This window comes from Lissotriton vulgaris, chromosome 5 (assembly GCF_964263255.1).
Source record: "Lissotriton vulgaris chromosome 5, aLisVul1.2, whole genome shotgun sequence".
Taxonomy (NCBI): Eukaryota; Metazoa; Chordata; class Amphibia; order Caudata; family Salamandridae; genus Lissotriton; species Lissotriton vulgaris.
Window position 1 is genome coordinate 890,620,990 of NC_141693.1, and position 21,268 is coordinate 890,642,257.

The window sequence follows — 21,268 nt, forward strand, 5'->3', positions numbered from 1 at the left end:
ATCCAGAATGGTGCTCTTTTGTAGACTCTTTTGATGTAATTTTATGCCAGGAAACCTGGAGCCTGCAATGCCCACATAGAATTGTTTTTTCTGCTTATGCAATCAATGTCACGAGAAAAGAGATGGGCAGACCTTTGGGAGGACTAGCTGTATGGGTAAAAAACAAATTGGGGGTCAAAGTTAAACTTTTAAATGTCGACTCCCAAGAGATGCTAGCGCTGGAGCTTACGTTTTCTAGTGGACAGAAAATACGGATATTTAATGTATATAAGAGTCCTGGGGGGCCAGGAGGAAAGCAACTCAGTGTGTACCCTTGATCACGCTCTGTCCCATACTCAGATAACATCTCAACCTTAGTTGCAGGTGATTTTAAGTGTACATTTAAACTACTAGCCCCGATCCCTTCTGATTTGACTGATGAGTGGGATAGAGAGTGGCAAATACCACAACTAGACCTTCCTCTAGTTAGGTGGTCTAGGAGAGGTGCCCAGTTGCTAGCCCTTACTATACAGCATGGTCTGAGAGCCACTAATGGGAGGACAAACTCTGATTTAAATGGAGACCCCACCTTTAATGAATTGAGCCACAAAAATAGAATATATTACTGCCTGTTATCCCTTAATCTATGGCATTTAGTCCAATACATGATAGTGACCAAGAGGGTCGATTGCGACCACAACACATTAGCACTCACACTGACCAAGCAGGGCACAGCTGTGCCAGACCTAAGGGGTAGTCCGGACCTAGGCGTCTTGTCAATCACAACTAACCAGAGAGCCATTAGATGGGACTGGGTGGTGGGACATCCAAGGGCATTAGACACAGTTAAGAGCCAAGCACATTCTTTAATGGAGGAGGTATTAAATTATTCTACAAATAAGACTGTGGAGACATTGGGACCCAGGCATGAGGTATTATACACAAATGTATGACGTTACAACACATACATTTACAATGCATGCCTTTACAATGCAGTTTTTACATCACAACATCCTTTACAACACACTCTATTACATCGCATGACACTACATCGCATTTTTAAAAACTACATTTACAATGCATTCCATACATCGCATTATACCTTTACAATGCATACCATTACGTTGCTTTAAGGTAAGTATTGAATAGTATAGGGGTAAAAATTACTATTCTAACTCCAGGGGGTGCAACAGTAGGGTAAGTGTTGGATAGTGTAGGGTAAAAATTACTATTCTAACTCCAGGGGGTGCAACAGTAGGGTACGTTTTGGATAGTGTATGGGTACTATGTGTTGTAATTGTATGCGTTGTAATGGTTTGCGTTGTTATGCCTGAGTTGTAGTGACATGTGATGTAGTGTCATGCAATGTAGTGTCATGCATGGTAATGCCTGCGTTGTAGTGACAAGCGTTGTAAAGAATGTTGCGATGTAATGACTGTGTTGTAAGTGTAGTGCGATGTAATGGTTGCGTTGTAAAGGATGTTTCCCATTATACTCAGAGATAAGGGAACTGCTAACTAACCCGTGTAAAACACAGCAAAGGGAATTCCACACACCGGAAGCCACCTTGCCAGGGTACCTGGTACAACAAAGAATGTGGGGTTTCAAAGGAACCGCTTATACCGGCCATAAAGCTGAAATCCCTACCTGAGGTTGTGGCTTACAGAGCTATGCACAGGCGGAAAATTGAGTCTGTGTAATGAATGTGCCATTTATATATTTGAATGGCCTGATTTTGACCGTTGCCCATCACCATCTCAGTCTTGTTTAGCATATTTCAAAATAATATAGTGATATGTAGGCCTGCCTACTAAGAATAAGGTACAAAGTAGGGCTTGATTATGTCCCTTTTTGTTTCCGACTTTATCTTGCTTAACAGCAGTGCTTGCTATTGGCTTTGGCATAATCTTATGTCGTCTTGCATACTAATTTTGCTCATTTGCGGGAATAGAGGCCTATGCATGAGCGACTCCATTTTCTAAGCTGTTGCCATCTTCTGAGCCTCCCTAGGTGAGAAGGCATGTTTTACTTTTCATTTGTTTTAAGCACTTTATAGACTGGTAGGAACTGGTTCTTGTCAGAGGAATGTGCTCACTCTGCTCTGAAGCCATAACAGACGCCTGGCCAGCTGAAGCTGTGGCCTTGGTGTGGAGTGGTACGGACTCTGATGGGAAAAAGGGGACAAGGCTCACAGGAGCTTCGTCTAACGTTTCCACTTAGACTAAAGGAGGTGTCTGGGTTCTGTTCGGTGGAAGTCCAGCACAGGGCAGACGTGCAGCTTTGACGGTGGGGCGTATAGTGTCACTCTGTCTCCTGAGATGGACGGAGAAACGGGCTCCCCTCTTGCAAAGTGGAAGTGGGATGAACAGACAGTTGGTGAGGTGTTCCACTAATTCTTATATTCCTACTGTTCTTGCCTAACTATCTTCTTCTGTTTTCAGGTTCCATACATTTATATACATATAAGTTCTACATATATTTTCCTGATTATGTTTAGAGATCGCCTAAGTGTTAGTTGGTTGTTGGCTACAAATAATACAAATTGGCCTACCGTGTATCATGTACTAATAAATATATATAAATATCCCAGATATAATAATTCACTTGTTTTCCTTGGGGCGGGAGGTTAGGACTCTTCTTGGCCAAGTGCTTATGTTCAGAAGTATGGATAAATTCCCTTCTAGCAGGTAACTGTGTAATGGGAAGTTGTTCTACTCCTAACCAGGGAAGTGCAAATTCTAATTATTCCACCCCCAGCCTTGTGGTGAAAGGTATTGTGTTTATTGTATGTGGTTCTTCCTAGGCAAGTATTCTGTGACGGAGAGGATCGGCTAATTGCTTCACGCTCAGCGCCTGCCGCTAGGAAGATTGTTATTGTGTGAGTCCTCTCAGCAAGGGCTAAGGCATAAATGCTGCTATTATTCCTACCTTGGGCAAGTATTGTAGAGTGTAGTATTGTGCCATATTTTAGGGGTTCCAAGGGGGATATTCCGGTGTGACCTGACTATATGCAGAAATCGGGTCATTACATTTTGGCGTCGTAACTCACAGGATCGACGGGGTGGATTCTAAGGGGAGAAAAGAGATTATGTGTTCTAGGAAAATGAAGGTTGACTCCCAATTTTCAATGGAGATTCCCGGATGGGAAATGACTCCATATGGAGTATTGGTCGATGAGTTGGCTAATAGTGCTGGTTTGAGTGAAAACTGGAATGCGTGTTTATTGGAAGCCGAACCGGCTCAGGTAGTTGCATGTCTACAAAAAGTGCCTATAAGAAAAGGAGAAGAACACTCTAAGTTAGGAAGGAGGGGTTGGATTTTCCTGAATGATTATAAGATTATGCATGAGAAATATGTACAGTTACAGCGTAAGTGTAGAACATTTGAAGAACAGTATATTGAAACAAAGAATGCCTCTACGTTGTTAACATGTCAAAATAAACAATTTCTGGATAAGCTAGAGACTTACCAGACCGTAGCTGAAAGGGCTGCAGTGCGCATTGCAAAGTCCAGATATTGGAACAGGAGAGGGAGAATTAGTAGGAGGAAAGTGCATTCGGCTATTGCGAAGGCAGGACTTGACTGGGATCCCAAGGAGTGGGATGGAAATATTTGGGATACTTCGGAGTTTTCAGGCTCAGGTGAGGAAGATAACAGGAAAGAGGAGCCTGTTACGAATGAGAAAGAGAATAAAACAGAAAGACGCAGAGAGGTCCATGCGGAGCCGATACATCAAAGAAAGCTGCAGGGTGGTCCGCAATACCCACAGGGTGTGCTTTGGACAGTTTAGAGGATTTTACGCAACACGAGATTAATGACATCTTAGACTGGTTTCGGCAGAAACCTGGTGAACATTTACTTACATGGATGGTTCTGAGCTATGATTTGGGTGCCGCAGGTGTGATGTTAGCCCAAGGAGATGCAGTGAAATTTTTTACGTTGATCACAGACTCAACAGTTCAAGAACAATTTAGAAACTATGCACACAATGATCAGATTAGTTTGCTGCAATTGGCTGTGATTGGATGCAGTCACAAATACCGACCGAATCAGACTGGCCAATAAATGAGAAACCTTGGTATAATCTGAGAGATGCGATACAGAGAGTGAAGGAAGAGGTGATGAAAACCTCTATTTTCTTAGACTAATTTTTGAGGAACAGTGGGCCTAAGCTTAGGGAACAGTATTAGAAAAAATCCAATTATAGACCACCATGAGTACTATAAATTCAATTCCAATGCCCAGCGGACATGGAATATTTATTTCATGAATGTAAAAGATTTTTGGAATTTAGAGCACACATAAATAAAGAGGGCACAGTCCTGTACCCAGTTTGAGCAAAAGAAAAAATCAAGAAAAAGGTAGAAAACAAATTAGATTTTCAGGCAATAACTTTTGGAGCAGAACGTGGCTTGCATCTTAATACGTAGTACTACAAGCTCAAGACCTCAATTGCCTATATCATGTGTTGCCAGAGGAAGCGCAGCGGACGAGCGCAGCGGGAGCGCCGTTTGCGCGCCGAAGGCGCGCCTAAGGCAAGCCCGTCTGCGCCCGTCCGCGACCGACCGGGGCCAGGGGCCCAAACCCCTACATCTCCCACGCGCCACAGACAGTGTTACACTAGTAAGAGATTGAGAGACCTCTGCCCCGTTTTACCTACCCTCTGTCATCACACAATGGAGCCACTGGACCTAGGTCCATGCCCTTACTGTTCATTTAGAGGAAGCTGCTTAGCGCCACTAGTCCTTAACCCTGAAGCGACGCTTGTTAAGGGGGGTCTCCTAAACTGCAGATCCATCAGCAAACACTCTCTTCAGCTATGGGATCTCATACTGGATGAGGACTTGCAGATATTGTTCTTAACGGAGACATGGCTGGGAGAACACTCTGATCCAGACATAGTGGACACTATCCCACCAGGCTACACCCTCCACAGACTTGATAGGATAAAAGGTAGGGGAGGCGGTATTGCCATTATCGTCAAACACCCGTTCGAGTGTGTCTTAAAGCCAGTAAAAATTGATGACAGCGAAGCAGGCGAATTCAGCATTAAAATGACTCAACATGAGAACATCTCGGGCATCCTAATATATAGACCTCCTGGGTCCCTGGGCAACTTCCGCAGTAGCCTACTAGAAGGGGTTGCTCAGACCGCAATTAAACACAATAAAGTTCTGGTGCTGGGTGACTTAAACCTACACCTAGAGGATCCCGTACAGAAGGAGACAGAGGATGTTCGTCTGGTCTTACAAGAATTACAGCTCAACCTGCTAAGTGTCGCAGCTACACATCAGAGGGGTCACTGTTTGGACCCTATCTTTGCGAGCTGGGATATGATAAAAGTACTCACCCCTTGTCAGCTCCCGTGGACTGACCACTTCCTGGTCCCATTTCAATGCTTTTACCAGACTGCCAAGACCATTGACAATGGGAAAGGAAACACTATGAAACGTAAATGGAGACAATACTCCAAAGAAAACTTTATAGACGCCATCCAGAAAGCACAACCCCTACGTTCCACGGATAGTGATCAGGCGAACAAGGATTTTAATCTACTTGTGACTGCCACCTTGGATGAGCTAGCTCCCATGTGCAAGGGTAAAATTAGAGAGGGCAGACAACGCACTGCCCCATGGTTCACCACAGAACTACAGCAAATAAAATCTAACTGTAAAAAGCTTGAAAGGACCTGGAGAAGGAACCCGAGTGAACAAGCAAAAAACAGCTATAGCTCAGCTCACCGGAGCTATCAGTACGCGGTGCGTAGAGCAAAAGCTAAATACTTTCAGACGCGTATTGAGGATGCCGAGTGCTCATCGCGAGAACTGTTCAAAATTTATAAAGAAATATCTCTAGTCTCCAGCTCTAATACCCCTACTAAGACCTCCATGGAAGGATGCAATAAAATCGCTGACTTTTTTTTCCAATAAAGTCAAGAAGATTTACGCTTCCTTCTCTCAACAACCAGAAAAGGGTTTAGATTTTACAGCAGACAGCTCACTGAAAGCCCCGGATTCCTCACTACTAAAGTTCAATGTCCCCGCAGCTGACAAACTAATAAAGATCTGTCAAAGTGTGAAGTCTGGGTCCCCTAATGATCCGGCCCCGGCCTGGGTACTCTCAGAGGGCCTAACAGCCCTGGAACCTCACATCAGACACGTCCTACAAACCTCCTTTTCCACTCAACAGGTCCCGATGGAGTGGAAGAAGGCCATAGTACTACCAATAAGGAAAAAAACGAATGTAAGCTTGGAGGTACTGGAAAACCTCAGACCTATTTCCTTATTGCCGTACGTGGCGAAGGTGGCTGAGAAGGTGGTTAACGCTCAGCTCACAGAGCACCTGGAAAAATGGAATTTGCTCCATCCCTCACAATCAGGATTCAGGGCGGGCTACTCCACGGAGACGGCCCTCTTAAGAGCTACTGAGACTTTAAGAGCAGGGGCAGATGCAGGGCATACTATGGCCTTGATCATGCTCGACCTAAGTGCGGCTTTTGACACCGTAGCACATTCCATCCTGCTACGGTGTCTGCATGAAGCCGGGGTCGCTGGTCCTGCGCTGTGCTGGCTGCAATCGTTTCTGACGGAAAGATGTTTCCAGGTACAGCAAGGGACTTGCCGCTCAGTGGAGATGTCACTAGACCAGGGAGTGCCTCAGGGCTCAGCTCTGAGCCCCACTCTTTTTAACCTATATATGGCCTCCCTAGCGAAAGTGGTTCACTCTTATGGGGTGGAATTGGTGTCGTACGCTGACGACACCCAGCTGCTTATCTCCCTATCGCAGAACACCTCCAATACCCCTAACAACTTTAAATCCTGTATGCAAGCACTAGCAGAATGGATGGATGCCCACTGTTTAAAACTCAATGGATCTAAAACAGAGGTGCTGGTGGTAGGGGGAAAAAGCGAAAACTGGTCGGCTGAGTGGTGGCCTTCATGTCTGGGCCCCACCCCCATACCATGTCAGGAGGCTAAGAATTTAGGAATCTGGATGAATCCTGCTCTCTCATATGATGGCCATATCAGGCGTCTTGTGGGCAAATGTTTTGGAGTACTAAAGACTCTAAACAAAACTTTAGACCTCCTCCCTCTATCGGCCAGAAGGACACTAACGCAGGCACTGGTGACCTCGCGATTAGATTATGGCAACATCTTGTTCCTTGGGGCTACCGAGGGCAGCATAGGTCGCCTTCAAGTCATACAGAACTCCGCCGCCAGACTGGTGCTAAGAAGACCCAGGAGAGCCAACTCGAAAATGGCGCTGGATGCGCTTCATTGGCTACCTGTGAAGAAGCGTGTGCTGTATAAGTGCCTCCTCTTCTGTCACCGCATCGTCTGGGACAGGTCACCGACTTACCTAAAGGATCTAGTCAGCAGATATGAACCAACTAGGACCCTCCGTTCGAAGGCCGCCGGACTGCTGACAGTCCCTAGGATTAGGAAGGCTAGAATGGGTGGACGCTCCTTCGCACTCCAAGCACCTCAACAATGGAACAAACTTCCCCCTGCTCTGAGACTGGAGAGCAGTGAAACTCGGTTTAGGGCTCTGCTTAAAACTCATCTATACACTGCATAGTTCCTGGTAGTTTGTCTGCTGATCCATGGACAGTGTCAGCGCGGGGACACGCCGTGATGGCGTTACTGAGCGCTCTACAAACTTTAGATTATTATTATTACAGCAATATATTCACACATTGGTACAATTGCGACACTGTATGTGAAAGTCGACGTTTCGATCTCTTGCCCCTATATTAGCGGGATCATCATCAGGACCCATAATAATTGCCTGTTTTTTTTAATAAAGCCAGGTCAGATAAGGGAAAAAAACAAAGGGGAGAGAATGATTCTGGTGAATCTAATAAATTACTGATAGCAACTTTGCATGCAGCATATTGTGAACTCACTGATCTTAGTGTGCAAGCGGCGAGAGTTTTGAGAAAAGTGACATCATTAACTCCCGCAATCAATAAAGACCGGCGCTTCTGTCTCTGCTAGGTTGAAAAACTCAGAGAGAGACGGTGGAAGTCAGGACGGTCACATAACACCAATACTAATGAGTGCAGAATTAAACACAGGAAAAATAAATTCAGCATTTTCCTTTCTATGTAAGAAAATTCTTCTTAGTGACTCATGATAAAACCTTACAAACCGGCGCTTGATTTGATTTTGATTTGATTTGTAGTTTTATAAAGCGCGCATATGCCCGTGGGCATCTTAGCGCTAATCAGAGGACACGTGAGCAGTGCTAATGGAAGCATGGATTATTGTAAATTAAAAAGCCAGGTTTTTGTCAGTTTTCTAAAAGACAGCAAGGAGGTAGAATTTTTAATGATCTGGGGGAGTCGATTCCAGTTCTTAGCAGCATGCAGTAAGAAACTTCTGCCACCCCACCTCACTTATTTGAAGCGTTAAACCTGAATTAGTTTGGCTTGAGATGAGCACAATTCTCTTGTTGGAACATACGGTTTCAGGTGTGTTCTGAGAAAGAGAGATCCGGAGCCTTGTAGCGCCTTATATGTTAGGCACAGTGATTTAAATGTAATCCTTTTCGCTATGGGGAGCCAGTGTAGAGATTTCAGGTGATGAGACATGCGTTCAGATGTGGGGATGTTTAGTAGCAGCCCAGCTGCTGAATTTTGCAGGCGCTTCAGTTTCGCCAAATGCTGGGTCTGCATACCGGCAATCAAGGCATTCCCATAGTCCAGTCTCGATAAGGCTAATGTGGTAACCACTGTTTTCCTTGAATCCAGAGGGATATAGGGTATTCATTTCCTAATCATTTTCAGTGTGTACCACAATGTTGATGATAGTTTATTGACTTGGGCTTCGAAAGTAAGTTTGTTGTCTATCAACATCCCCAAATTTTTTACTTTCTCGACTTGCGAGGGGCAATTACTAAGGTTGGAGGGCCACCAATTTGGAGACCAAATTTCAGTGTTACTCCCTAGTATCATGACTTCACTTTTGTCTCCGTTAAGTTTAACACAATTTCTTTCCATCCAGAGGCTAACCTGCTTCATACAATTTCTGAACCTATCAGCTGTGCCTACAGTGTCTTTGGAAATTATGACCACGATTTGCGTGTCATCGGTGAGACATATAGATTAAATAGTGTCGGGCTCAGTGAGGACCCTTGAGGGACCTAACACGGGGAGTTGAAAGGTTTGGATTTATCATTCCCCGTCACTAAGAAATTACGCCAACAAAGTTCTTGCATCTCTATGGACCCCCACTGCTGTCATCCGGTCCAGGAGTGTGCCATGGTTTACCGTATTGAAGGCCGCCGAAAGATCCAACAGGATCAAGGCGGCCTTCCCCCTGGCATCCAACACACTCCTGAGTTCTTCCACCGCCATCAGCAGTGCGGTCTTAGTACCATGTCCCTCTCGGAACCCGTACTGAGATGGGCCTAGGATGTCTGCCTCCTTAACAAACTGCACCAGTTGTTTATTCAGCAGTTTTTCAAGAACCTTTGCGCCAAACGGGATCCTGGCTAAAGGTCTATAGCGTCCCAGATCTAGTGGATCTAGACTGGGTATTGGAAGAACCGAAGTAGCTTTCCATAGAGTTGGATAGATCCCGGAGGTAATTAAATACTCTGTGAGTTTAGTCAACTGCTCACTGAGCAGCTCAGGAAAAAGATGTAGGATTCTCGGTGGACAGGAGTCCCAGAGGGCCCCGGATTTTGTAGACAGGACTGCCTGAAAGACCTGTTCTAGTACTGGGGGGTGGAACTTGAACCTTGATTCTGGTGAAATAGGAGATGTGTTCCCAGGAGAGATATTCTCTGAAGTTGCGAATTGGAAAGTGTGTGAAGTGAACAACTCATATACAGATGTCACTTTATCGGTAAAGAATTGACCAAGGGAATTACAGAAATCTGTACTACTAGGTGTATTGTTGTTAATAGTTATCTTAGATAACTTTTTTACTGTCGAGAAGAGCTCTCTACTACAGTTTTTTGACTCCTCTATCCTCTCGATAAAGAATTGGCTCTTAGCCGCAAAAATAAATTTATTTATCGGAGTTTAGGGCTTTTTTGTATTCCCTTTTACTGTCAAGGTCATAGCTGACCCTCCACATTCTTTCAAGCTTCCAGCAAATTCTCTTTGTCTCCCTAAGAGACTTGGAGAACCAAGGTTGTGACGCCTGTTTTTTTCTGAGACTAGATCTTTTTCTCAGTGGTGCAGTAGTTCTTATAGCTCCTGCTATCCAATTGCTGATTTGGTCGGTGGCCGTATCGCTGTCCGGCACTAACCTAGGTATCGTTGATGCCAAATGATCTTTTAATTTTTGGGGGTCTAGTCTAGACCAGTCAACAAAAGATGTAGAAGTATCCGCAATATGAGATAGTGCTGCCCCTTCAACATTATCTAATATAATTGAAAAGATTACGGCCTTATGATCTGACCAGGTAACAGGAAAGCAGTCCAACATTCCAATGTGTTTATTGGACGTGAAGATGCCGTCCAGTGTGTGCCCTGCTTTATGGGTGTCTGTAAGCACAATCTGTTCCATGGATAGGTTCCTAAAGGTGTCTATCAATGTTGCCGTATCTGTCTTATCTCCCTTCTCCAGATGGACATTGAAATCAAACAGAATGGTGAAATCCGGGTGTTTCACACTGGCCTCTAGGAAGGGATCAAGTGACAGCGTCAGCAGGGTTTTTGCTTTTGGTGGCCTATAAAGCAGGAGCCCATTGAAGTTGTAGTTATCAGTCAACTTAATGCTAAATGATAAGGTTTTACAATCCGGGGTACTACCCAGACTACATCCCTTCACCTTTAGTTCATTCCTGATGATAATAGCTAGGCCCCCCCCCTTTTTTTCTCTCCTGTCAGCTCTGGTAATTCCATATCCCTCTGGAATTGCTAATAGTAGGTCAGTGTGTCTGAGGCTTCATCCGCCCAGGTTTCCGTAATGAAAATTAAATCCAATTTCTGTGAGTCTATAAGTTCTGCTGTTTCGGTGTTGTGTTTGACTAAAGAACATGCGTTCAAAAGGGCTGCCCTAAAAGATTTTTGTGATATTTTTTGTAGCCGGGTGTTTGCTGTTACAGTACTACTTTGGGATTAGGCAAATGTAAGCCCACAGTTCAAACAGTACTTAGGGGCCGATTATGATGGCGGACGGACCTGAGTCCGTCCGCCACCATAGAGTAGGAGGGACCGTCCGCAGGGGCAGCGGCGGTCCCTCCGTGCATATTAGGATGTGACGGTCACATCCTCTATTTTTAACATTGTGGCGGGTGCAGCTTCAAGCCGCAATGTTAAAAATGCATGCACGGCATTTGCGTGGACAAAGCGGCAGGCACCGTGCGGTGCCAGCCGCTTTGTTCACGCAAATGCAGGGGGGTACCATAGGTACCCACCATGTACACCCCCCACCCCCCTTCACCCAGGGGGCCCGCAACGGGCCACCGAAGTGAAGGTCCGTATGCTTTTCCACGGTGGAAAAGCCGCCGTGGAAAAGCATACTTTCTACTCCATCATAATATGACTGGCGGTGTCTGATAGACAACCCCAGCCATGTTAATGCTTTTCCGCCGTGGTTGGAATGCGACCGCGGCGGAAAAGCGGCGGACAGATTCCAAGACCCACCAGCCATCCTAATTTGGCGGTGGGTCTTTCAAGCATCCGCAGCGGTTTTCCCGCATCCGCAATCGTAATAGGCCCCTTAGTTTCTGCTAGGGGCGAATGAGGCTGACAGCAAGGGCTGGGTCTTAATCCTAATAATTCCTCGCTGGAGTAATTTAGATCTTCTAAATCAGGGGTATTTTGAGCAGAGTTTTTAACCCTAAGCCCGGTCCCGGACGGGCACAGACGGGCTTGCCTTTGGCGCGCCTTTGGCGCGCCGCCGGTTTGTCCGCTACGCGGTCGGGGAGTAGTCCTCATTTATACCCAGAAGCAATGTCAATGGGGGTGTGTCTCGCTCTGCCCGGTCCTCCCTCAATTTCAATTGTTTCTGTGCAATTAGGCAAGTTAAGAACAATTCCCACAACAGTGTAAGGGTACAGCCCCCCACGCGCTACTCACAGGCTCTGAACGCGCGAGCAGGCTAATGACCTTATCTACTGCTGCTGCTGAGGCCACGTCAACGGGGGTGTGTCTCGCTCTGCCCAGTCCCCCCTCCACAACAAACAGCTTCAGCTGCGGTGGACCGGGGTGGAGCGGGCGGCGACCGGCGAAGGGGTGCAAGGTTAAAAATATTTAAAATTCAATTGTTTCTGTGCAAATAGGCAAGTTAAGAACAATTCCCACAACAGTGTAAGGGTACAGTCCCCCACGCGCTACTCACGGGCTCTGAACATGCGAGCAGGCTAATGACCTTATCTACTGCTGCTGCTGAGGCCACGTCAACGGGGGTGTGTCTCGCTCCGCCCGGTCCGCCCTCCACAACAAACAGCCTCAGCTGCAGTGGACCGGGATGGAGCGGGCGGCGACCGGCGAAGGGGTGCAAGGTTAAAAATATTTAAAATTCCATCGTTTCTGTGCAAATAGGCAAGTTAAGAATAATTCCCACAACAGTGTAAGGGTACAGCCCCCCATGTGCTACTCACAAGCTCTGAACACGCGAGCAGGCTAATGACCTTATCTACTGCTGCTGCTGAGGCCACGTCAACGGGGGTGTGTCTCTGTTGGACAGGCCTCGTGGCATCCCCGACCCCTCCCCGCATGGCGGGTCCCGGACCACTGCTACCCCTGTTCCCCGGACAAGAACCACACCTGCAGCCCTCTGGGTCAACCCCCAGCTCTTCCCCGACGGAACCCAGACTCGTAACCACAACCTTCTCGGCTGACCCGGGCCCTGTGCCGAACCAACGTTCCCGGCCCAGCTGCCATTTTGGACCCTCCACGGCCAGGCCACGTGGCCTTGGGTCGACCTCCGCCTCAGGCCCAGCCAGGCCTCGACATCGAGGCACCACCATCCACGCAGGGGGTAAAGAGACCACTTGGCGAGTCAATGGAAGGAGTGTCGATGGCTCCCCTCCGCCTGGTTTCGATCACCCCCAGCCTCCCTGGGCGCTGGCTCCACCCCCCCGCTGGGTGTCTGGACTCCCTCATCCCGGACCCCCGACCTCCAAGTGCGAGGGTCCGGACATCAAAGGGCGCCAGACCTATAACTGGGGTAGCTCCAGAGCAGGAAGGACAGTTGTATCCTGGAGTCGAGAGACACCTAGACGAACTCATCCTTGGAGGCCTGCTGGCGCTGCCGCGGCTCCTCTTCGTGAACTATGCTTGAAGGCCTGCTGGCGCTGCCGCGGCTCATCCTCGTGAACTGTCCTTAAAGGCCTGCTGGCGCTGCCGCGGCTCATCCTCGTGAACCATCTTTGAAGACCTGCGGGCGCTGCCGCGGCTCATCCTCGTGAACCATCTTTGAAGGCCTGCTGGCGCTGCCGCGGCTCATCCTCGTGAACCATCTTTGAAGGCCTGCTGGCGCTGCCGCGGCTCATCTTCGTGAACCATCCTTGAAGGCCTGCTGGAGCTGCCGCGGCTCATCCTCGTGAACCATCCTTGAGGGCCTGCTGGCGCTGCCGCGGCCCCTACTTGCGATCCCTCCAGCTCAAGGATTGAGAGCTATACACCAGCTACCCCTGTACCGGACCGGTACCGAGACTGTCCCGCTACCCCCTTTCCCCCAGAGACTAGAATTGAAGGGATCACCGTATCCTGGTCCTGCTGTATCGTCAAGTTTAACCTGCTTAAGAATACCGATAAAAGTGTACAGAACCTATCTTTGTGTGGCGTCCATCTGTGGGGGGGTAGTTGCTCGTCCGTACGATCTAAGGAGAGGGCCCTCGCCAGGAGGCCTCTCCCCCTTGCTCGGCCGACCCTCCGGGTCCCCGTCTAACATTGGTGGCCAGCGGCGGAATCCGAGCCGACGCATAATCGTACGGAGAGTAACTCGCCCCACTACACACCGCAACAATGTCGACGAAAGAGACCGGAACAACCGCAAAATTCCAGATGGAACGGCTGGAAGAATACAGCCACAAGGAATTGAAACAATTCTGCATAGACTTGGGCATCGCTACCACGGGACTGAGCACCAAAGACGACCTCAAGCATGCCTTGGAGTCTTGGGTGGAGACGGGAGCGTCCCCACACCAAAACTAAAGCATCGAGACCACAGAAACAATTGCAACCCCCGAAGAAGAAAGAAGAGCGGGCCTCTCTTCCGAGGAGGCCCGAGAACGGGAGAGGAGCCGGCTCCACGAGTTGGAACTGGCTCGACTCCGCTTAGATGGGGAACTGAAACTAGCGGAAAAAAAGATAGCCCTCGAACACTTACGGCTACGGGAAGAACGAGAAAAAAAGAAAAGCCAGAGAGAGCTGGAAGAGAAGAAACTAGCGTACGAACACGAGCGCAGTTTAAAAGAAATAGAGATTCGAAGACAAAACAAGGACCTCGGCGTCCCCGAGAACCAGAGCTCCGTTCCCCCTACGGACACCAAGGTCCACATTCCCAAAGACGTTGTCCGAGAGTACTACCGGAACGACGACATCCAGCAGTGGTTCAAGGCCTACGAGGTAGCCATGCTCTCCCACCGTATCCCGCGAAAAGACTGGGGAGCTGGGTTGTGGGGGAGATTCGTTAACGAAGGAAGAGATGCCCTGCTACAACTCCCCGACGCAGAGATGACCTCCTATGAGCACATGAAAGCCGCCCTTCTCACTCGCTATGGGCTCACCCCTGAGATGTACCAGCAGCGATTCCGAGACTGTAAAAGAATCCCCGGTACCACCTGGGTGGAATATGTGAACTATTTTAGCCGGGCCTTAGAGGGGTGGATCAAAGGCAGCCAGGTCACCACCTACGAACAATTGGTCGATCTCATCGTGTGGGAACACCTCTCCAATAATTGTTTCGTGGAACTAAGGCAGCATCTCCTCGATAGCAAGCTGACCGAACCCCGGAAACTAGCCATCGAAGCGGATCGATGGGAGAGCACCCGGGTCCCCCGGAGTTGGCCGGGCGAACAAAACAGAGCCTCCCAGGGGTCCCACCGTCCGCGAGGGGGAGGAGGAGGCCAGGGTCGGGGCAGGGACACCGCCACGGTGCCCCCCACTAACAACCCCCCGTCTCCGGCCGGAAGAGGAAGCCCTCCGACGCGACCGGGATTCCGCTCCAACATTGTCTGCCACAAATGCCAGCGGCCCGGCCATTACGCCAAGGACCCCAACTGCCCGAGAAACCAGTCAGTCCATACCCCGGGTCCAATGAACCGCCAGATCACCGCCATCGCCCTCGGAGAAGAGCAAGGCGAAGAAGAAGCCGAAGAGTGCGAACAATACCAGACAGAGTGGGAACCTGCAGCCATGTCCCTGGTATGTCTAGGAGAAAGGGACATGGTACCGCGGGCCCCTATCCCAGCCAACACGCAGAAGTACAGCCAGTGGGTCACCATTAATGGACACCGGGTCGAAGCCCTCCGCGACACGGGGGCCAGTGTGACCGCAGTCCGTTGCCATCTGGTGACCCCCGATCAAATCTTGCCCAACGTACTTTGTCCAGTACGGTCGGCGGACAACTCCGAAAGCCTTTGCCAGATGGCCCGCGTCCCCTTCGAGTAGGGGGGAGTGTCGGGCATGCTGAAAGTGACCATCCGAGACGATGCCCCCGTGGACTGCCTCCTGGGGAACGATCTTGAGAGGTCCCCCTGGGCAGCCGTTGAACGAAGGGAGCACCTGGGGATGCTTGGTCTTCCTGAATGGGTCTGTGCGACAACCCGATCCATGGCCTCCCGCGCCATCCCATCCACTGAAGAACTCGAGTGGCCCGAACCTCCGCCGCCTGTCGTCACGGAAGAGACCAACCCTGAACCCGGTCCACCGGGGCCCGACAACGAAGAACCTGACCCACTCCGAGACCTCCCGGAGCTGGCCCAGTGGCGCCAAGAAGGTGGCCCCAATCAGGAACAGTTCCGCCAGGAACAAAGAACGTGTCCCTCCCTCGAGGGGCTCCGACAGCAAGCCATAACCCAGAGCGCAGGGGATGCCTCGGGGGCCCACTGGATCTATTGGGACAATGAGCTCCTCTACAGTGAGCAGAAGATTGCCGAACTGGGGGCCAGCCGGGTGCTGGTGGTCCCCCTCCGATTCAGAGACTTCCTCTTGAACCTGGCACACGATGTGCCTCTCGCCGGGCACCTGGGGCAGGACAAGACTTACAGCCGCCTGGTGACCCATTTCTACTGGCCTAAGATGCGGAACGATGTGATAAACCACTGCCGGGCCTGCCCCACCTGCCAGGCCAGCGGGAAGAGCGGCCGGAAACTAAAAGTCCCCCTGCAACCCTTTCCCATCGTCACCACTCCCTTTGAGCGGGTGGGGATCGACATTGTGGGGCCCCTGGAGCCCCGGACAGCGCAAGGTCACCGGTTCATACTCGTCCTGGTGGACCATGCCACCCGCTATCCCGAGGCCATACCTCTCCGGACCGTGACAGCGCCTGTGGTGGGCCGAGCCCTGATGGGGATCTTCTCGCGGGTGGGCTTCCCCCGAGAGGTCGTCAGTGTTCGGGGCACAAACTTCATCTCCAGATATATGAAGTCCCTATGGCAACAGTGTGGGGTCACCTACAAATTTACGACCCCCTACCACCCGCAAGGAAACGGACTAGTGGAACGATTCAATCGCACCCTCAAGGGTATGATCATGGGCCTGGATGAGCCCCTACGCCGCCAATGGGACGTGCTGCTACCCTGCCTCCTGTTTGCCTACCGGGAGGTCCCACAGAAGTCCCTGGTATTTAGCCCCTTCGAGCTCCTGTATGGGCACCCCGTCCGGGGTTCCCTCAGCCTGGTCAAGCAAGGGTGGGAGGTGACCCCCCAAAAGGCTCCCCCCGATGTGTACAGGTACCTCCTGACCCTCCGGAATCAGACTCAGAGGTTCCAGGAACTCGCCAAGGCCAACCTCGAAGCCAGCCAAGAGGACATGAAACGCTGGTATGATCAAAACGCCTCGTCCATTGAGTTCGAGCCGGGACAACAGGTCTGGGTCATGTCCCCGGTCGAACCTTGTGCCCTCCAGGACAAATGGACCGGACCCTTCAAGGTGGTGGAACGCAAGGGCCCCGTCACCTACCTGGTGGACCTGGAGTCCCCCAGGAACCCCCTCCGGGTCCTCCATGCCAACAGACTTAAGCCGCACTTTGTGCGATCAGAACTTAGCCTCCTGATGGCTACCGACAGTGGGGCTGAAGAGGACTCCGAGCCCCTCCCCGACCTCCTGAAAACTCTAGCACAAGACGGCTCCGTGGAAGGGGTCAACCTCTCTTCCACCCTGACCCCAGCACAACGCCACAGCTGCCAAGACTTGTTGCAACAATTCGCCGATCTATTCTCCCTCACGCCCGGGGTCACCCCCTGGTGCCTCCACGATATCCACACCGGGGATAGTCCCCCTATCCGGCACAGGGCCTACAGAGTTCCCGATCGGTACGCGCCTGCATCCAATCAGAAGTCTCCAAGATGCTGGCCCTAGGAGTAATCGAACCCTCTGACAGTCCCTGGGCCAGTCCGGTCGTGCGGGTCCCCAAAGCCGCTGCCCCTGGCGTTGCCCCGGAACTCAGATTTTGTGTGGACTACCAGGGCTTGAACACCGTCACCCGAACCGACGCTCACCCCATCCCCCGAGCTGATGAATTGATCGACCGCCTGGGGGCCGCCCGCTACCTGGGCATCTTTGACTTGACCGCGGGCTATTGGCAAATCGGCCTCACCCCAGGCGCCCAGGAGCGATCCGCCTTCTCCACCCCGGATGGCCACTACCACTTCAAAGTGATGCCCTTCGGAATGAAAAACGCCCCCGCCACCTTCCAGAGGCTCGTGAACAAAGTATTGGCGGGGCTGGAGGAGTTCAGCGCTGCCTATCTGGACGATATTGCCGTGTACAGTCTCCACTGGGCAGAACACCTCCGGGAGGTCCTGACCGCCCTCCGGCGGGCAGGACTAAAAATCAAGGCCAGCAAGTGCCAAATCGGGCAAGGGTCCGTGGCCTACCTGGGGCACCAGGTAGGAAGTGGCCAGGTGGCCCCTCTCCAACTCAAGATCGCAGCCATCCTGGCTTGGGAGCCCCCGGTCACCCAAACAGAGGTCCGAGCCTTCCTGGGGCTCACCGGATACTACCAGCGCTTCGTGAAGGACTATGGCAGCATTGTGGGGCCCCTCACAGAACTCACGTCCAAGAAGAACCCCCCGAAAGTACACTGGACCCCTGAGTGTCAGGCCGCCTTTGAGAACCTCAAATCCGCAATGTGCACCGCCCCAGTGCTCCAAGCCCCGACTACAGCCGGGAATTTATAGTACAGACCGATGCCTCCAATCATGGCGTTGGGGCCGTCCTCTCCCAAATCAACACAGAGGGAGTTGACCAGCCAGTGGCCTTCATCAGCCGACGCCTGCTGGCCCGAGAACAGCGCTGGAGCACCATAGAGCGAGAGGCCTTCGCCGTGGTGTGGGCCCTCAAGAAGCTCCGGCCCTATCTCTTCGGTACCCACTTCCGGGTGCAAACAGACCACCGACCTCTGCAATGGCTGATGCAGATGCGGGGAGAGAATCTGAAGCTGTTGCGTTGGTCCATCTCCCTGCAAGGGATGGACTTCACTGTGGAGCATCGCCCAGGCCAAGACCTCGCCAATGCAGGCGGCCTGTCCCGCTTCTTCCGCCTCGGCGAGGAGATTACCCAAGAGGATGGGTGACTCTCCCTGCCTTCAGCTGGGGGGGACGCATGTTGGACAGGCCTCGTGCATGCCCGACCCCTCCCCGCATGGCGGGTCCCGGACCACTGCTACCCCTGTTCCCCGGACAAGAACCACACCTGCAGCCCTCCGGGTCAACCCTCAGCTCTTCCCCGACGGAACCCAGACTCGTAACCACAACCTTCTCGGTCGACCCGGGCCCTGTGCCGAACCACCGTTCCCGGCCCAGCCGCCATTTTGGACCCTCCACGGCCAGGCCTCGTGGCCTCGGGTCGACCTCCGCCTCAGGCCCAGCCAGGCCCCGACATCGAGGCACCACCATCCACCCAGGGGGTAAAGAGACCACTTGGCGAGTCAATGGAAGAAGGAGTGTCGATGGCTCCCCTCCGCCTGGTTTCGATCACCCCCAGCCTCCCTGGGCGCTGGCTCCACCCCCCGCTGGGTGTCTGGACTCCCTCATCCCGGACCCCCCGACCTCCAATAGCGAGGGTCCGGACATCAAAGGGCGCCAGACCTATAACTGGGGTAGCTCCAGAGCAGGAAGGCAGTTGTATCCTGGAGTCGAGAGACACCTAGACGAACTCATCCTTGGAGGCCTGCTGGCGCTGCCGCGGCTCCTCTTCGTGAACTATCCTTGAAGGCCTGCTGGCGCTGCCGTGGCTCATCCTCGTGAACTGTCCTTAAAGGCCTGCTGGCGCTGCCGCGGCTCATCCTCGTGAACCATCTTTGAAGGCCTGCTGGCGCTGCCGCGGCTCATCCTCGTGAACCATCTTTGAAGGCCTGCTGGCGCTGCCGCGGCTCATCCTCGTGAACCATCTTTGAAGACCTGCTGGCGCTGCCGCGGCTCATCTTCGTGAACCATCCTTGAAGGCCTGCTGGTGCTGCCGCGGATCATCCTCGTGAACCATCCTTGAGGGCCTGCTGGCGCTGCCGCGGCCCCTACTTGCGAACCCTCCAGCTCGAGGATTGAGAGCTATACACCAGCTACCCCTGTACCGGACCGGTACCGAGACTGTCCCGCTACCCCCTTTCCCCCAGAGACTAGAATTGAAGGGATCACCGTATCCTGGTCCTACTGTATCGTCAAGTTTAACCTGCTTAAGAATACCGATAAAAGTGTACAGAACCTATCTTTGTGTGGCGTCCATCTGTGGGGGGGTAGTTGCTCGTCCGTACGATCTAAGGAGAGGGCCCTCGCCAGGAGGCCTCTCCCCCTTGCTCGGCCGACCCTCCGGGTCCCCGTCTAACAGTCTCGCTCTGCCCGGTCCGCCCTCCACAGCAACCAGCCTCAGCTGCGGTGGACCGTTATCGTCTCTACTAGGTGTGTTATTCAGTGAGAGACGAGGGAAGTCAGGGCGGTCTGATAAAGTGGACTTAGTGACAACAAAATTCTTGCAGTTAACACGTAATCCTTTAGCTTTTCATTAAATTCAGACTACATTGTAAACCGATTATGCTGTGGTAATTTACTGGTCATACAAGAGTGTTGGGTGACAAATGAGCGACATGATGAAGGGTGTGTAAAGCGGCGCTGTGATTTGTGAATGCCGTATTAGCACCAGACAAGCGGCTAGTGCAGATTACTGCGAGAGAGGAACGTGACAAACCTTGAGGTGGCGCATACTCGGTTGCCACGGTTTCAATGTCTCAAAGTCGAGTTCAATTAAAAGGGGACCCTAGCAGATGACATAATGACATAGTGTGAGACCCATTGTTAACTAGAAACGTGTGCCAGTGCACGTGGACAGGCTAAAAAGTGAGGAGATGGTTACCTGCTTGTGGGGGTATAAACAGGATCAAGTGGGATGAGGTTGCTTGTCCGAGGTAAGGTTTTAGCACAATTTGTGGCGAATCAACTCTTCGGCCCACGATTGGGTACCTAGCGTGGCTCCAAGGAAAAGCAGTGAGCGGGTTACTTGGAGCTAAGTGTCGATTGCAATAGTGGCGTGATTGGAAAGGGGCTTACCTTCAATGGTTCTATTGACGCAATGGTCATAAGTTCCGGCCATGCACAATGGCAGGGACAAGTAAGAACGCGTCTGTCCTGGTTAAATACTTGTGGAAGTGGCGCGCCATGTTGGATTAAAGTGCAGTAAACACTGAGGAGGGGACTTGGAAGTCTATCCCTGCTTTGAAAAACGGCAGCCATTATGGAATGGGAATAGCTTTGTGAAAACCTCATGATTTGTGATGACAATAGGCTAAAAGGGCGTGATTTAGTGCAAAAAGAGTGCCGAAACGAGGATATAGTGAAGTGAGGGTTGTGACATAGATTCAATAATATACATTTGCTTTGTCAATAACATATTCCATACTGGGTTACATTCAAAACTTGTTGTTGGTTTTCCAGCTACCAGTGGTTCTAAGTGGTCTGAATTATTTAGACACATAAATCAGAGGTCCTACTATACTTGGAAAGTCAATTTATGGGAGTTTCTGCGTGTATCAGGTCTGTATTCAGAGCAAGGATGTCCAGTCTTCCGTTCTGTTCAAACCTTGCCTTATAGAGTCATGCAGAATTATTGATTTCGGTTCAGCCCTGTTCAGTAGTTTTGCCATATTGCCATCTCGTGGAGGTAATTTCA